Source organism: Carlito syrichta, unplaced genomic scaffold (assembly GCF_000164805.1).
Source record: "Carlito syrichta isolate Samal-C Ts95f unplaced genomic scaffold, Tarsius_syrichta-2.0.1 Scaffold169952, whole genome shotgun sequence".
In the NCBI taxonomy this organism is placed as follows: Eukaryota; Metazoa; Chordata; class Mammalia; order Primates; family Tarsiidae; genus Carlito; species Carlito syrichta.
The window spans coordinates 8,689-14,605 of record NW_007114048.1 but is presented as its reverse complement, the minus strand read 5'-3'; positions in this window follow the sequence as shown (position 1 = coordinate 14,605).

Here is a 5,917-nt window from a genome sequence, read left to right as displayed (position 1 = left end):
TAATTTTTTGATTTATTGTAGAGATGAGGTCTCGCCAAGTTGCCCAGGTGGGTCTCGAACCTGTGGTTCTCAGGCCGTTCACTCACCTCAGCCTCCCAAAGCGCTGGGATTAGTATTCTTAGTGTGCTTGCCTGTGCCACCCCGGGAAGGCTGGTGGTGCTAGGGAGCCCGTTGTTGGTGCCCCCCTGCCCCGACTCTGCAGCCCCACCTCCTCCTTCCAGTACCTTCTCCCTCGGGATTGGTGGGTTTCCCGGGGCTTCAGCCAGCCCTGGCTCTGGCTTGGCTTCTTGAGGTGAGGGACCCCCTGTGTGACAGGCATCACTGCCCTTGGCTTCCGGGGGCACCCCCGTGTCCAGGGTCCTCGGGGCAGCTGCGGAGTGAGGGTCCTGGTGCCAAGGTCATGGCGGGAGCATCAGAGTAAGGGCCCCTGGTATGGGGTGGCAGGCCCTGGACCAGATTATCGGCTTGGCTTTTTCTCAACCCAGCGCTGAAGTAACAGCAAAGATGACCTACTTAAAGAAAAATCAAAGTGAATCTTTAAAATTGGTATTTTCACTTTATTTTGGGGCTTGGGGTTGTCTTGCAAATTTAATCTGGTTCCTCTGTACCACAATAATCAGAAAATAGGTTAATTTAAGTTTCATATGAAATGTGAATTATCACGTGTAAAATATTAATGGTACTTACAAAAATAGCTTTGTAATTTCTTGAGCTGTGACATCTTCAGAAAGGGTCCATAGCTCAGATCTGGGGCCATTCCCATGGTGGGAACTCAGGCGCTTACCTGCAGAAGGCAGCAGGGCTGTCCACACACACCAGTGTCCCTGGGCCTTCCGTCACACTGAGATGGTGGCCTGCACCCCACACCTAGCTCTGCCCCCTCCGGGGCCCATGGGGACACACAGCCAGGTCCCGTGCTCGGGCCTGTCCTGGTCTGGGATGAGTGACTGTAGCCATTGGCCCTCGGCCCTCAAGAACTGAGCAGGGTGGCATGACCCCTCGCCCAGCGGGCAGTTGCCAGGATCCTGTCATGGGCTGGGCTGGGGGTCTGGCTTGGCAACAGGCGGAGACCCCACCTCAGGCAGCAGCAGTGCAGGGTGGGCTCTTTGCGGAGGGGTAGTCCTAGGCCATGGCTGGTCAACAGAGCCCACCAAGTCAGTCCTGGGGAGTGCAGGGTACTCCTTCGGCTGCTGACGTTGACGCAACCCTTGCCTGAGGGAGGCAAAAAGGAGACCCCAGCCCTGGCAATATCTTCTGCCCAGGAGGCAGTGAAGGCCTGTGGCATCGCCTGGCACGGGTCCTCTGACCCAGTTGGGGCCTGGGAGTGCAAGAAGATGTGGTTGTGCCGAGTGCCTGCAAGAGGTGGCGCCTGCCGCTGGGGATCGGGCCAAGGACCCAGCATCACAGTGGCCTTGTCTCTGCCAGGGCTGTGGTCACTAGGCGTGACAGCAGGCGCCTTTGGCCGCAGGCTGCCTGTGAGTCTCTGGGTGGCAGCGAGTGGGTGTGGTGCTGTCTGGCAGCCACGGTTGTGGGGGCTTCGCTCCCGGGCAGGAGGCAGGAACTGGCAGGCTTGGCAGTCGGTGTGAACCCAGCATCCTTGGGATGCAGGCTTGGCGCAGGGTCAGGGCTCTGTGCTGCACCCGCCCGCCAAGATCAGGGTTCCGCGCCACGGCACTTTCCTTTGCACCCGTTAATCAATGACAGGAACTCGCCATGGAACACCTTAGGGCAGACGGATGGAGACACCGCTGGGGGTCGCTGGCCTGCTCCCCTGCAGGCTCGCCCTTGCCAGGAGGAGATGTGATTTCAGCTGTGCTTCCCACAGGCCTGGAAGGTCTGGCCGTGGCCTAGGACGCTCCGCTCTCTGCTCTGAAGGGGAGAAACCAGGGTGCGGCCCTCTGCCAAGTGTGGAAGGTTCTCCCTGGTGCTCGTCTCCTTGGGTGTCCTCTCTGCAAGGCTGTCACTGACCCACCATGTTCTCTGCTCGCTGGCCTCTGTGCTGCATTGGGCCGGCTTCCTGGTGCAGAGTCCACGGGAAGTACCTCTCCCATTCCCCATGTTCACTTGTTTTGGTGCCCACCCTTGCTCTGTGATGAGCTCAGTGCCAGCCCCAAGGTGCTGGTCAGTCTGTGCACTATCCATGCAGAGGCCCCTGGACCGGGTGGCTGCTGCCCTGTGATGCTCTGCCTGACTGGGCTCTGACTCCCCAGCCACGGGAGCTAGCCCATGGGCATGGGTTCAGGTGGGTGTGGCCCTCTGGTGGTTCCACATCTGTCGTGGGTCCTGGTGGTCCCCTACAGCATGGACAGTAGGTCACTATGTCACCTGGGCCTGCGTGAAGCCAGGGCCGTCGTGTGGCGTGGCCATTTGGCTTTCTTCTCCATTCATTGTGGCCCCGGGACACCCCTCGTCTTCTGTCTTCAGGGAGCTCAGCGCTTCTAGAGAATGTGGTTTGAGGCACAGGCTGCTTAGAGGTGTGTTGTGTGTGTGGGGGGGTCTCGTGGTCCCAAGGAGCCAGTGTGGGAGGGTCTCGACAGCCTCCTGTCCCCTGTGTCTACCGGGTCTCAGCCTGATGGCTCTGTGGATTCGGCGGTCGTGACAGGTGCACAGGATGAGAGCTATAAGGAAGGCCTGACGCCACTCAGGACACTTCTAGAAAAGATTGTGTCTGTGGATCTGCTGAATGGCGTGATAGTCCCTTGTATGTTTGCTCGACTTGCGGCTCTGCGGTCACTGCACACATGGACTTGGGGCATTCACTTATCCCTGCCTGGCACGGAGCCCTTGTCCTGGGGCCTGGAACGCTTGGGGAGGATTGACATGGGAAACTCCAAGTGCGCTCCTGCTACCCTTCACCCAGGACCTGGGACAAGGTGATGGCAGGCTACGTCTCCATTCTGAGTCTGCAGCTGCCTTTGACTGTGGACACTGGCCTTGAGCTGAATTGCGTAGTGAAATCTGCTGAGAAGAGGCACTGTCTTTCCGTGTTGTCTCTAAATCGTGTAGTAGGTGTGCTTTTTTGTGACTTCTGGATGTGATTTTCAGGTCACATTGCAAGTACTTCCCTGTACTTAGAAGGCCTGAGGATGCTTGCGTGCCGCGCTCTCCTGGGACCCTCCTGGCTCTGGGGATCAGCATTCGTTTTGCAGCTGGGTGCCAGAGGCCATCTTTCTCCTTAGTTGCATTAGTTTCTAAGATAACGGGACACCCAGAGGTGCCCTGTGGGTCCAGCGGTGCCTGGGTGCAGTGGGGAAGCCGGCGTGGACCCTGGGGAGAGGAGGCCGGAAGGGCCGGGTTGCAGCTCCGCCCGCATGTTGCCATGTGAGCGGTGTCCCAGGCAGTGGGAGTCCTCCGACCCTGGGACTCGCCCGGGATGGCGAGAGGGAACCTGGGTGGCGCTCCACCGTGGGACTCAGGGGCCGGCCGCGGTGGGCCTCGGAAAACCGCGGTGGGCAGGAGGGAGGCTGTGCCACACTGTTCCTCCTCTCCGAGCCCCTGTTGGGGTCCGTGCGAGTGCAGCCAGGGCCACCCGTCGTGTCCTCAGTTGCGGGTGGGACCTGGCTGCCCGGCTGGGTGCTCAGTGGACGCTGACCCTCCCCCACGAGGGCTGGTGAGCTGCCCGTGCCCTGCTGCATGGGTGGGCTCTGGGGCCTGTGCTGCACCTCACCCCAAACCCCCCAGCTGCTGCTTACACTTGTCCTGCACTGCTGGGGGATCTGGCCCCTCCGGCTGATCTCCTGGCACCCAGGCCTGGCACTGACGGCTGGGCTGGGGCCTGTGCCAGACAGTGCCTGAGAGGGCAGGGCCCGCCTCCCACGGGGTCTTGGCCACCACTCCCCTCTGTATCTGGAATGGGTACTGCTCCATTCTGCGGGACCCCTCTGGAGAAGAGTGGCAGCCAGTGCTCCAGGGGAGGCCCTTGCGGACAGGGTCGAAGCGTTCCCTAAACTAGAAGTTCTGCCGCCCACTCCAAAGGGCGTGTGCTTTCAGCAACCTGTGTGATGCCTGGGGGGACAACTGGGGCATGTGGTCATTCCTTTCACTTGGGAGGACCTCCCACCCTGGCCAATCACTTGATGTTCCTGCCAGCAGTGCATGAGGGCTCCAGTTTCTCCACATCACTCGCACTCGTGTTGTCCATGTTTTTAGAATTATAGCCACCTTAGCGGGCCTGCGATTTTTCGCGGTTGAGTGTGTTTGCATGTGGTTGTTGGACATTGGTGTGTCTCTTTGAGCTCTTTGCCCATGTCTAAATCGGGCTGTCTTTTGTTGTTGAGTTGCAGGAGTTCTTCCTAGGTTCTGCAGGCGTAAAGGGTCTCTGTTCTCATGGAGCCCTTTTTTCTGTTTTGTGCCTGTGCTTTGCTGCTGTCTGAGTCATCTTTTGGGGTGAGGCTCGGCTTACTGCAGTGATCCTGTGGTAAAAACCTCGGGGACGTTGGCCACCTTGGCCCTGTACATGCTTGGGCTTGTGGTTTCTGAGAGTTGGCTCACCACGGAGAAGCCGGCAGAAGCAGCCTTTACAGGGAGAGGTGTGAAGATTGCACCATGCCATCCCACGGGCCATCTTCCACCTAAGAGCAAGGCAAGACGGTCTGAAGCCACAGATGGAGTTTGGGTCGTATGCTTTTAGGAAGTAACACAACAGTGTTCAGCCCGCAGACAGGAAGTGGAGCCCGAGGAAGAGTTCCTGGAATGCCCTTCAGGATCCCTCGAGGTGCTCAGCCACGCGACTGGCGACCTCTCAGTGCTGGCAGGGTCAGCATAGGTGGGTCTATGGAGGCCACGCCTTCTATCTCAAGAACTCAGGGTGTGCAAAGATTCTGCGCCTCTACCTACCACCGTGCAGGGCTGTTGTGGGTGGTTTCCTGAAGGCCTTTTGGTGTCTGGGAGGTTTGCACCATCCCAGGAGTTGGCGATACCCATCGGCGACACTGCTCTGCCACAGGCCTTGACCACTTGTGAGGTACTACCCTTGGTGCCCATGCCTCTGGTGCAGAATGCCCCATGCTGTCATGCTGGTACCCGCTGTGTGCATGCATGGGTCTGAGACTGGCTGTTCTCGGTAGTATGACGTGCACTCTCCGGGAGGCTTGCCCTGTCCTCGGAGGCTGGAACCTGGTGGGAGAGGCTGACGGGGCAGGTGGGCCACCCCGCAGCCTGTGGGCACAGAGTGGTCTGCCTGCCTGCACCAGGGTGTGGTTTTTTTGAGTTGGAGTCTCACTCCGTTGTCTAGGTTGGAGTGCGGTGGCACGATTACAGCCACCTCAGTGTCGACCTGCTGGGCTCCAGCGATCCTTCCACCTCAGCCTTCCAAGTGGCTGGAACTATAAGCATGCGCTACCACGCCCAGCTAATGTTTTGATTTATTGTAGAGATGAGGTCTCACCATGTTGTCCAGGCTGTTCTCGAACCTGTGGGCTCAGGCAGTCTGCTGCCTCGGCCTCCCAAAGTGCTGGGATTATAGGCTGAGCCGCCGAGTCTGACCCTAGGGTGCGGTTCTGACTCAGGTGTTCGGGGGCCAATCGTGCACAAGCTGAGGGGAGGGGCAGGCTCCCCACGGGCCCCCTGCAAGGCTGCCAATGTGTGCATGAACCCTGAAGCTCTGCTTGGCCTGTGCCGACCTGTGGGCTTGTGCCCACGCTGCCAGGCACCATCATTTGCACATGAAGCTGCCTCCACGGAGGGCTGGTGCTCCCCCCTACTCATTTCCACCTGGTGCACACTGTGTCCCCTGGGGCTGTGTGGATGCCGGGGTCCTGGGTTGATGGAGGCCGGTGCCCTCCTAACTAGGTGACGGGCTGTGGTGGACAAGAAAGGCCTCTGATCTGCCGGGCATTTTGGCAGGAGGAAGTTGTGGTGGCCTCATGGCGGGTTCTGTTGGTGTCTCCTCCTCAGGGCAGGCATCATCTCATCTCCT